The sequence below is a fragment of the Polistes dominula genome, unplaced genomic scaffold, assembly GCF_049000335.1.
Source record: "Polistes dominula isolate Pdom_NZ unplaced genomic scaffold, Pdom_raw_medaka contig_373, whole genome shotgun sequence".
Lineage (NCBI taxonomy): Eukaryota > Metazoa > Arthropoda > Insecta > Hymenoptera > Vespidae > Polistes > Polistes dominula.
The window spans coordinates 5428224-5441141 of NW_028300899.1; positions in this window are offsets into that span (position 1 = coordinate 5428224).

A 12918-nucleotide genomic window follows, 5' to 3' on the forward strand; every position below is an offset into this window, starting at 1 on the left:
TTCCCCTTGTTTTTTTTTTTTCTTATTTTCATCTCTTTCTTTTTTTTTTCTCATCGTTTTGTTCATTTTACAACGAAGTGGGAGAGATGAACCTATAAGACTGGACTACCACACCACCAAACACTCGATAAACACATTTATAAGTTATCCAAGCATATGTGGAAGATCTAATGGACATTCTAAGCAAAAAAAAAAATTTTTAATGCTAAAGAAGGAAATAGAAAAACTGAAATAAAAATGAAATTTTTCTTAACCCTGGAATATCTCGATCAAAGACTATAACCTCACTGTATGTTCTCGAGTTCAACGAAGCGAATCCTCTGATCGAAGAGATCATCTTCTTCTTCTCTCTAAAAAAGAAAGAAATAAACTGATAGAAAATATGAGGTATATATTAGAAAAGGATGATAATACCGAGCACACAGGGACAATTGCAGAAAGTCAAGAAGAAAAAGAAGAAGAAGAAGAAGAAGAGTACTTTAAAAATGGAAATACTCAAGTAGGAGAACAAGAAGCATAATCGCCATTGCAAGACTTGCTTGCTAGACTTGTGTATGATGTGATGGAGGGTGAGGGTGAGGGGGGAAAAGGGGAACCTATTATAGCTCGAGGGAAGAGTAAAAGAGTCTGGGACAGGTGAGATAATCAACCTGCAGTTGTAGCTTCGAGCAGCCTCCTAGTAATCACTATTCGCACTATGCCGTTTGTCTTTTAATTCCGTCTCTCTCTCTCTCTCTCTCTCTCTCTCTCTCTTTCTCTCTCTTTTTCTTTATACCTATCATTCTTTTTCTTGTCTATTATTTTCTTCGAATCAAAGCAAGATTATTCTCTTTTGCCAAGAGAATTCAGCGTGAACCTATTTCCTGTTAACATCGATACAAACACCTACCTAACTAATTCGTCATAACTTTTTATCTTTCTCCTCACCCCACTACCACCACCACCACTGCCACCACTTTCGCAGAATTTCCTCTTAAGTTTTTACAACGTGTCAATGTGTTACTCGATCCTTGAACAAAATAGAGATGTTCTTCTTTTATCGTTGAACCTCCTTTATCGGATCGTTTGAAGTATCTTAGATTACGAGAAAGAGAGAGAGAGAATGAGAAGGTTACTTTCGATTTCTCTTTTTCTTTGGCGAATGAGAAGAGGGCGACGATGACCGCGATTTTTCTATTCCTCGCACGAATTATTGTGAAACGGATTGCGTCCTGGTGCGGTTTTCTTCTGTGATACGATGTTGTAACAGCTGCTTACTTTACTTTGCTTTGCTTTGCTTTGCTAGTCTACTTGGCTGACTGACCAAGTAAAATGAAAACCACAATGTTGTTGAGAGTTCGAAGATTTGTGTTGAGAATGTAAAGTTAAATCGATGAAATTTTCAACGTTAACAACGATGACGATCATCATCATCATCATCATCATTATCATTATTATGATGATGATGATGATGATAGATGTATCATACTTCCTAAAATAACCCTCCCCGTCTGATAATATCGTTCCTCGTGTTCGAAGTAACTGGTAGCTAGAGTTCGAATCGCTTTTCTAAACACGCTCGAGCCTCGAGCAAGACACGCGGCTAAGAAACAACAGAAGAGTAAGGCAGAAGAAGAAGAAGAAGAAGAAGAAGAAGAAGAAGAAGAAGCAAAAGTAGCACCACCACCACCACCAGAACCAGAAGAAGAAGAAGGTTCAAAGCGAACATTGTCACGAGTATATCTCGTAGGTAGCGTGAGAACGCTCTCGGTGAACGTTAAGCCGCAAGAGGAGGAGTAGCAACAGAAGAAAAAGAAGGAGGAGAAATTTTAGATCCCATCCACAACATGGGATTTTAAATTTCGCGCGTAACGCGCCTTGCCAATACGGTAAAACTACCGACGACGACGACAACGTTTAAATTGTATACACACGCATATGTATCTGTATAAGAGACATCTTCGTGTATTCTTCGTGTATTCTTCGTTGTCGTTGTCGTCTATCTAACCCACTGACATTATACTCGCTAAGAATCCGCAAAGACCGCCATTATAACGCTAAGACGTAATCGTCCCTAGTGAAGAACTTCTTCTTTTTCCTTATTTTTCTTAACATCTTGTACATTGGACTTGTTCGTTAAAGATTTTTCTGTCAAACGATTCTTTAAATCACTGCCTATCTACTTGGTTACTTGGAAAATTAGTGTCATTGTTTTTATTTTTAATAAACGTCAATTTTTTGCTAAACTTTTCTAAACAAACCAATAATTTTTAACTTAACTCAATACTGGGTAATTTTTTAACTTTAGCTTTAAATTAATTTAATTAAGTTTGTATATTTATAATTATAATTACCAATAATTATTTTGTTCTTTATATATACACAGTGTGTCTTTAGAATTATTTTAGCAGAAATTACAAAATACAAAATATAAAGTATCAAATATAATTTTATTACTAGAATTATTAATTTAAATAAATTGCAACTTTTGGTACACCCTGTACATATATATATGTATCTATGGACAACAAAACATGGACAATAGTCTTGGAGTTTTCTCACGTGGTCTTTTTCCATACAACCGAAGAGGTGAACCAAAGAGTTGGACCGTCGAGGTCATTACGTCTCGAGTACGTTCGGAGAAGTATTTTATCCGTGCGTGATATACGACTTAACCTTACTTTTCTCTAACTCTTCTTTCTCTTTCTTATACTTTCTTTCAATGGATTTCTATATTTCTTTTCTCTCTTTCTTTCTTTCTTTCTTCTTAGAAGGAAGAATAAGAATAAGAAAAAAAAAGAAAAAGGTAATCGTCACTGCTTGCTTGCATGGTTGCATTCGTCCTGTGGTCTTTGCTTGCACCCAATATTTTATTGTCCGAGGTAACATAACCCATCGAATGTAATAAAGCCCCAACTGTGGGGCCCGGTGTGGTCCGTTCGATCTCTGATTTACCGCTCGTCTAATTTGTAGGCGGCCGCCATTAAACAATCCATAAATGCATACATACGTAAAACACTCCCGATCGAGGACAGTGACGATGCCAATGCCAATAATACCGATTGCCGAGTATGAACTCGACCCAAGAGTGACTATTAAACGGACAACTTCTCAAACATACCGCGAACAACTTGTCTACGATTTATTCATATTCAAATGACGCGCCAGTTTATGAGTATTCTTTTCGCGTATGCGCTTGCGCGTGCCGATTCCTTCCGTCGAGTATTTTCGAATCACTTCGACGAATTTTCCTTTTTTTTTTTTTTTTTGTTAAAGTATGAAAGAGTACAACGGGAAATTTGCATGTTTGTGCATGTGTTAGATGATATTTTGCTTCTGAGTAAAGTAGTTAAAAGCAATTATGTTATAAATATGTACAAGGTAAAGAGTCATTTAGAAATTGAACAAGAAAACAAAAAAATATAAAACATATATTTACAGAAATAGTATAAACAAGGTTGTGAAATATTATGCAATCGTTCGTATAAATAGACACTAATATATTTCTATTTAAAAATAATTATATTCTTTTGTTTCTATTTTTTAAATTGTAACTTTTTATTACATATGATAAATAGAAAAAAAATAGAATTAGAAATTTAGAAAAAATTTAGAATTTTAGAATGAAATAATCGATATAGTCGGGAGTCCCTAAGAAACATCTGTCCTTCTTATTCCTAACTATAATCGGGAAAGTATATTTTGCACGAAGATGCATTCGCATTTGGAAGATCACTATCCGGGCGTTAAAGTCTCTTGGGGATTTGAACTCCCGACCTCGGTGTAGTCTACCTCAGGACAATACCTAAGTGTGTACGTAGCAATAATTTTTTTTTCTTTCGAATATTCTCCCTCTCTTTCTCTCTTTTTCATTTTGAATGTTATTTCTCTTTCTCTCTCTTTTTTTAATATTATTTATATCTATATTCTTGTATAAATCATAAATCTGATATAACTCACAATCTTCTTCTATTTCAATATATTTTTCATAAATTATAAATACAATAATATTTAATTTATTTAATTATATAAATAATATAAATAATTAATAATTTTATTATAAATATATTATATAAAATAATTATATAATACTTAATCTAATTATATAATTATATATCTTAATATTTAATTTTAACTTATAATAAAATATTTAAAATACCGAAAACACAAAAATAGCAAAAAACAATTCCAAATTCTTTATTTTCGTGTGTGTTACTTTTGTTTGTTAGATGCACTACCTGCTCACAAATGCAGTTTAACGTATCAAGAGTATGCACAAGAGAGAATACGCAGAGGGAGGATGCACAGGAACGTTTACAGAAAGAAAGAGAGAGAAAGACACACATATACACATACATACATACAAACACATAGGCGGCAATTGCCCATAAACACCATTACAGCTAGCGGGGGCAAGTTACAGCGTACTTTACCGGACTTATGACGCGGCATTGCTTGAATTAGGTACTCGTTACCGGTATTACGTTTCAACCACCTCGTTCGGAGATCGAGCGTAAAGCTGCGATAGCACTCACAGTTCTATGGAATGAGATAGAAAGAGAAGAAGATAATGTTCTTTCTCTATCTCTCTATCTCTCTCTCTCTCTCTTTTACTCTTAGCAAGAGATCGTTTCCCCCTTTAAACGAGAGTCCCCCTCTCGTTCGCTGAGGGAGGCACGTGGTTTCTCTGCATCGGATCTTCTGATCGCAAATAATAAAACTAAAGAAAAAAAAATTGAAAACTCGTCGAGCTTTTTTTTACAATCGAATCTTTTATCCGTTAAAGGGCAAATTGTGTGATCTGAAAACGAGATTGTTCGGACAAGGTGGGAAAAGAAGAAGAAAGTAGTAGGAGAAATAAAAAATATGATTCGATTCGCGAATTTGTAAAGAAAATGACCAACAACAAAAATACAAAAAAGAGAGAGAGAGATCAAAGATGAGTTTATATATACATAAAGAAAAAAAAAATGAAAATAAAAAGTTGAAATCTGAGAGAGAAGAAAACGTTCATGGTGTCCTATACTAACTCTTTTTTTCATTGAGACACGTACTACCATACCTATATATATATATATATATATGTGTGTGTGTGTGTGTGTGTGTGTGTGTGTGTGTGTGTGTGTATAGGTATTACCAATGTATATACTACCCGTAAATCCTGAATCCCTGCGTCTAAGGTTTGAATCTTTTCTGTACTCCCGTATCGGATCCTGCCATTATACCACGCAGAAACGGCGTGTACCATTCGCGAAGGGACAAACGCCTGGAATATTCCAGCTTCCATGAGATTACGCGTCTTTCTCTCTTTATCTTTTCTTTTTTTTTTTTCTATCCTTTTTCTGTCTTTTATCTCAGAGCAGGAATTTAAGCGTCGATCCTGCGATCTCTTGACCTACGAGCGAAATATATAAGAATGTATGAAAGCATACGAGAATCCTCGCTCGTTAAGGAGGTATACGGTTCTAGAAACTCTCTGGAAAGTACGATTACCATGGATATTTGTTAGCAACCAACCAACTGCAACCGAACGAACATCCCTCTCCCCCTCCCTGCCACTGCAGCGCACACTGCAACGCGCATTGCACCACCATTCGCGTGTAATTACAAGGAGAGTAGGTATACCGAAGGTGGTAGGTGTACGAGAATAGTTTAACGTCGTTCATTTGGTCAATCTAGGTGGACCCCCCTCCCCCTCTTCTCCTCATCCAACGAGGCATATATATCCTAGACAATCCTGTGTTATTTATCGATTGGTCTAAACGATTTATTTGAAAATAATATGACACATGTTGAATAGAATGTTTCTTTATAATTTACTTTAGAGATATTTCATCTTTATCTTATTTTTTTTTTTTTATAATATAATCAACGATATTTAAAGTGCGATTCAAAATAAATGTAAGATAAAAGTATCTTTTTAAGGTGCTAATATTTAACTCATTTCGTATGTGAAATAAAATCATTTTTATTTTTTGTTTTATAAAAAAATTATTGATAATACTCATGTCTAATTTGAGATAAGAATACAATTGTGTAATTTAAATAACTAATCCTATGCATGGATTGTTTTTGTGTCGTTTACAAAAACCAACGATCGGCTTCCGCCGATTTGACCATCGCGTCGCGTATGTTTTCCTATTTAAATTAAATCCGAAAAATTGGAATCCTTAATGCCAATTAATTATAATAAATAATAATAATCTTATGCATGTATAACCGGTATGTATGCATATTATATTATATAATACAGAGTATAAAGGTCAACATATATCTGAAATAAATAAATAGTTACATAAAAAACGTATGCAAATGTGATAACTACTTGCATAGGTTTTTCAACTAACAAAAATCATGAAGAATCGTTATGTGAAGTACGACGATTTTTATATTCTTATTATTAATACATTATATTAGCGAGATCAAACGGGGTCGTTTACTCGAACGCCATAACTCCTGTTAATACTTAATAACGTATAAATTTTATTGAAATCATTAATTGAGATATCTCTAAATCGAGTAAAAGATAAAATTGATTATAATATACAGTGTATAATTCCTTAAAATCATATTTAATATAGATATAAGTTAACTTTAAAGTATTATCTATAACAAATGAATTAAACAATAAATCGTACTATGTTGATTTAATATGGGAAATATTATAGTTTAATATTATATAATATCAATATCTAACAATTATAATAATAAAATAATATTAAAATAAAAAAAGAATTATTAATTAAAATAAAACTAAAATATTAAAGTAAAATTATAATATTAAAATAAATTATAATAATATTATGGACACATATATGCGTCCATAGCACTCAAAGGGTTAATCAAGTGATGTATAAAAGTTGTCTGTATGGGTTTTACAAAATCATTTATTGTTTCATGCAGGAGTTTTTCCTGATTTTTTAGTAAACTATAAATAATAATACTCTCCTAGAGTTCAACCATTTTAAATTTAGGAACATCTCGTATACATATATATATTTAATATAATAAAACTATAGAAAAGGCGTTTGGTGAAGATATCGAGGATACTTTGTTCGATCGATAATAACCGTGACTTATCCATATTTTTTTTTCTTTTTAATATAAATTATACCTATCCTCGAGTTGTTGGGAAGAAAAATGATATATCGAGGTGGGGCGTCACACGATGTGTAATTCGTAATTATAGCATTACCGTGCTGTTTTCTAGTCGGTTAGATATATTGCCTAAGGCTAAATTTCGTGGTATTATACACGACGAGTTGAAGAAAGAAGATTGTGCTTCTGTAGAAAGGCTACCACGGAAGTGTCGACTTTGATGTTCGCGTTCGACTTTTTTTATTTCTTTATATAAAAAAAAAGAATCATCCGAGTCAATATATAAAATAATACGAAAGAAAAAAATAAAATTAAAAGAGAGAGAGAGAGAGAAAGAGAGAGAGATGAAAAAAGAAGGTTTAATAATAATGAACAGAATTAGTGAAAGTAAGATAATGAAAAGAATTAGTGAGAAAAAGATAAGTAATAAAAAGAGATAAAAAGAGAGAATGAGTGAGAATGGGGTGAAAGAAAGTGTGTACGAATGAGAGAAAAAGAATAAATGTGAAAGAGAGTAAATCAAAGAAAGAGAGTGAAAGAAAGCGTGTATGAAAGAAAGAGAGAGAAAAACAAGTAAAATAAAAGATAAAAAAAATAACGAGAGTAAGAGTAAGAGAAAGAATCAAGACTGTATAAAAGAGAGTGAGAGAAAGAAAGAGAGAGAGAGAGAGAGAGGAGAGCAAGTGTGTAAGATTCGAATAGTCGACACTCTCTGACGCTTTGAAGAAACGAACATAAGAAACGCGTGGAAATAGCCCGGGGTAATTTCACACGTTAGAGGCGAAATTGTTCCTCTTGGTCGACCTCCTCCGGTCATTTGACCACTGACCGGACTTCGCGGAAGCTTTGTGCTTCCAGGCATCCTTTCCTAACACTGGAGTCCTTTACACTCGACTACAGTGATTTATCTACTTCGGTTAATGATTACGTTTCTAATGGCTACAAGATATCTTACATTCCAATTACACACAGATATAGGTTATTTCCAAACTATACCAATGCTCACATACATATATATAATATGTATCTAATCAAATGAAATTTTATATATATGAGGAGGATCGAAAAGTAATCAAAATTTTTGTTGGCTAACGAAAAACATTTATTTATTAAAGAAATTTTAAATAATAATCAATCAAAACTTTGTTTATCATTTACTAACACTTTTTTACTTACTTATTAATATTATAATTTATTCTAATTATGATTAAATATTTAATTTAATTAAATTATAATTTTTTGACAAACTGGAATAATAATTAACAAATTGGAATAATAATACTTAGAAATAAACATTATTATCATTATCATCATTATTATTATTATTATTATTATTATTATTATTATTATTATTATTATTATTTTAGAGTAGAATGATAGTATTATTCTTTGAAATAATTTTATCCTAATTCATCCAGATGAAGAAATGTAAGAATAAGAAATAAAATGAAAAAGAAAGGTAAAGAGAAGTATTTTAGATAAAAGAATAAAAAAAAAACATTTTACAAACGTCTCCTTTCTGTCTCTCTCTCTCTCTCTCTCTCTCTCTCTCTCTCTTTCTCTGTAAATGCCGCGAATACACCACCACTACCACCACCATCGTCTTTTATACGACTAGACGAGACGACTTTAAAACCTTATGACTTCGATGGTGAGTGGTTGAAACCATAGACAAGTCGTGGTATCACGAACGGCTACGCGTAACGCGACGTGGCTTATTGCCAATGCATTTTAAGTAGTCTACCATACACACTGACTACTTCTTTCTTTTTCTCTTTTTCTCTTTTTCTCTTTTTCTCTTTTTCTCTTTTCTCTCTTTCTTTGACTCTGACTCATTCTTCTTTAGTTTTCTTCTTTCTCTTCTTTTCTATTTCTTTTCTTTTATTTTATTTTTAATTCTTATTCTTATTCTTATACACCTTGTAACTGTACACACCTGTGTAGCTCGTAATGCATGTAACTCTAACGTTTACATTGAAATTTAATATTTGTACAATATATTGTTGCTTGGGAGAGGGGGTTTTACTAACAATTGTGATTAAATAAATTATTATTATTTATTTATATTTATTATTATTTTTACATTATTAAATTAATGTAATAAAATTACTTTATATTTTTGTAATTAGGAAAAATTTATAATTAAATTTTGATAACAATGATACACTAATAATAATTATAATTTCCAACATTTCGTGTTTTCAAATGTTGTTAGTGAATATAATATATTATATTATTTAATAAAATAAAAATGAAATATTATTAAAAAAATTTCCATATATTTATACTTCGTCTTGCATTGCAATTTCACATTTTTTCCACATATGTATAGTGTGAAATTGAATAATTAAATAATTAAAATATGTATGATATTTACAAATGAAAACTCTTGCAATTAAGTCATCGTTACGAACTTTGACCAGTACCACATTTAAAGATTAAATTAAAAAAAATATATTGTAAAAAATGTAAAATAAGAGATGAGAAAGAAAAATAAGGAAAAAAGAAAAACTCAACAAGGTAGAAATCTTGTCGCGATTAAGTCATTTTACGGTGAGTAGCTACTGTGAAATCAGAAGACGGAATCTCTGACTTTAAGTAAGCATTGTATGGTAAACCAACGTTGGAATAATTGTGGTATATCGACTTCTGCCGTGAAATAACTTGACGTTACCTTACGAGATTTCTATATGCTTGTTGGTTAATAAATATCATAGCTTATCATACTCTCTCACGTTTCTAAATTATAACTTGTCATTTCAACTTTCATTTAATACGTTTCAATCTTCCATTAAGTTGAATTTAGGATTCAATTTTACGATATCTTACATTCCAAATGAATAAATCTATTTAACTCGTTTAAATATATTATATAATATTATATTTGTTTAAATTATATTTATTTAATTTACCAGAAAAAAATCTCAAATATCGATTTATAAATTTGATAAATAATAAATATAATTGTTTTGAATAATTTTATATATATAATAAATTCATTCAATTTATCAATTTTAATTTTTATCTTTTTTATATATACATCTCATTTTTATAAAAATATATATAACATATGATGGTTTTTAGTTAGTTACATAAATATTAATTCCACCCATCTACTCAATCCTTCATTCAAACAATTTTTCTAAATCATTAAAAAATAATGAACAAAACATTCATATATCTAGTGTAATATATATATAGTGTACTGTAAAAGTATTGTACGTAATTGTTTAACGAAGTAGGATTATTTATCATTACAACAACGCCCGTTAGAAAAATCATCTCGGTCCCAAGAAGTTTGCAACCTGACGACACGTTATGTAACGAGTATACTCGTTGTCTAGTATCTATCTATCTATCTATCTATCTATCTATCTATCTATCTATCTATCTATCTATCTATCTATCTATCTATCTATCCTAAGGCTCTCGACGAAAGTGTCTTGTCGCGATTAACGAGCGGCTTCCTTGCACGAATAATGATGATGATGATGATGATGATGATGATGATGATGACGATGAAAACAAAAAAATTGAAAAGAGTGAGTGATAAGAAAAAGATTAAAAAGAAGAAGAAGTAAGATAATAAAAAAGAATTAAAGAAAATAAAAGAGAGAAGAAAAAAATTATAAGGATCGAGAAAAGACTTACGTTGGGCACACGTTAGAGTTAAAGATGCAACACTTTAATAGCGAACATGGCTTCTGAACGATGACGTTCAACGCGGAAGTTTGTTGAGCCTTTCTCAGAGACCGACTTCTTCTTTTCTCTCCTCACAGTTGGAAGCGTTTGTAATATAATATAAAACATGGACGAATGTGAGATTCGTGATCGTTTCTTCTTCTTTTTATTGTTTCTTTTATTTTTATTTTTAATCTTACTTTCTTTTTTATTTCGGGGTCGATGTTTTTGATCTCTTGTTCGATATCAAACGTTTCTAATATACAGATAAATATTTTTAAATTGGACACTGGTCCAATAAGGGGTTGAGTAGATAAGTGGAATATAATATTTACGTAATTAATTAAAAACCATCATATGTTATATTTATATATATTATTTTTTATAAACACATATGATGGGTTTTAGTTACTTACGTAAATATTAATCTTAATATATATAAATTACGTGTCACATTGTTTGTCCGCAATGGACTCCTAAACTACTAAATCGATTTTAATAAAATTTTGTACACTGTATGCAGTTTCATCCAACTTGAAAGATAGGATAGTTTATATCCCAATTTATAATCGCAATATTATTTTATTGCGAATTATTTGTTTATTAACAAAGAGTAATGATTATCTCTGTTAGTTCGATAAGATTCTAACAGATAGCGGTATAAGGTAATTCGTTAACTTAAAGATTGTGTATCGGACTGATTGTGAGCCACAGCAACTGTGGCTATTACTATTAATTTACAGTTTAATTTACTATTAAACTGTGGCTGTATTATTAATATATTATTACTATTTTACTACTACTATAATTAATATTACTATATATATATATATATAGTAATAGTAAAAATAAGTTCTATATATAGATATATATACTATACAGTACACAATATAGTAATATTACATATTGCTATATATGTATAGTAATATAATAAATAAATTAAATATAAATAATATTAATATATATAGTAATATATAATATTACTACTATATAATATATAATATACTATATTACTATACTATATAGTATATGTAGAAATATATATATAGTAATCAAATTTTGAATCATTGTTTGAATGAAGAGTTGAGCAGATGGATCGAATATAATATTTACGTAACTAACTAAAAACCCACAACATATGTTTATAAAAAATAATATATATATAGGTAATCACATTTTTAATGAATCAAATTACCTGAGTCCTTAAATCTAATGATATACATATATATAGAATAAAAATTTCATGAGAATATCAAAAGAAATGAAAATAAGACCCCCCACACACACATTCACTATATTTCAATTATAAAAGTAACAAATAAATAAAAAAAATAAAAATGCAACGTTACTCGATAGAACGAAAGAAAGATTAGATAGGAAACTACCGACTATCATACGTTATCAGGTACGACTGGTAATAAGGAATGTCAATCGAGAATCTCAATCACCGTTTTTCTTTCTCTTTCTCTCTGTGTGTGCATGATTTATTTATCAATTAAAAACTATCCACATACATGTGTGAGTAAAGTGTACACGCGTGCATTTGTACCGTACATGCGTGAGTTCGTCGTAGGAGCTCAAATCTCCTTAACCGCGATTGACCGTTCGTATGGACCTGCATCAGCAGGAAGCCAGTTGTTAAAATGGCACGTGAATTTTACGACTCGCGCGTATAGTGCCATAAAATAATCGTAATGTTTGGTAATGCACACGCTTATGCATAAACCGAACGGCAACCGTTCGTCCACTTCATTTCTTCGTGGTCCTACATTATGATCGAATTTATACCCTTTTTTTCTGATGTAACTATCGATGACCTAATTACCAAGATTTATTAATAAATATAACACGTTTCTTAATTTTATAAATCGTTTTTTGTTTATCAGGAATGTTGAACTAATTAACTGAGATAGCTCGGATCGGTTTGGGGAACTTAAAAGATGATTGACATATACTTATATTTAGGTATTTCGTATTTAGATAACAAATATGTAAATTAGTATTCAACTTTTCATTGAATACATAATTTTTTGATCTATTTTTTTAGTTTTTATTTTAATTAAATTTCAAAATTAGTTTAATCTTGAAAGATATTGTAGGATATTTTAAAAAGGATCGCTATAAATTTTTAGGATTCCTATCTTAAGTCTCGAATAAAAG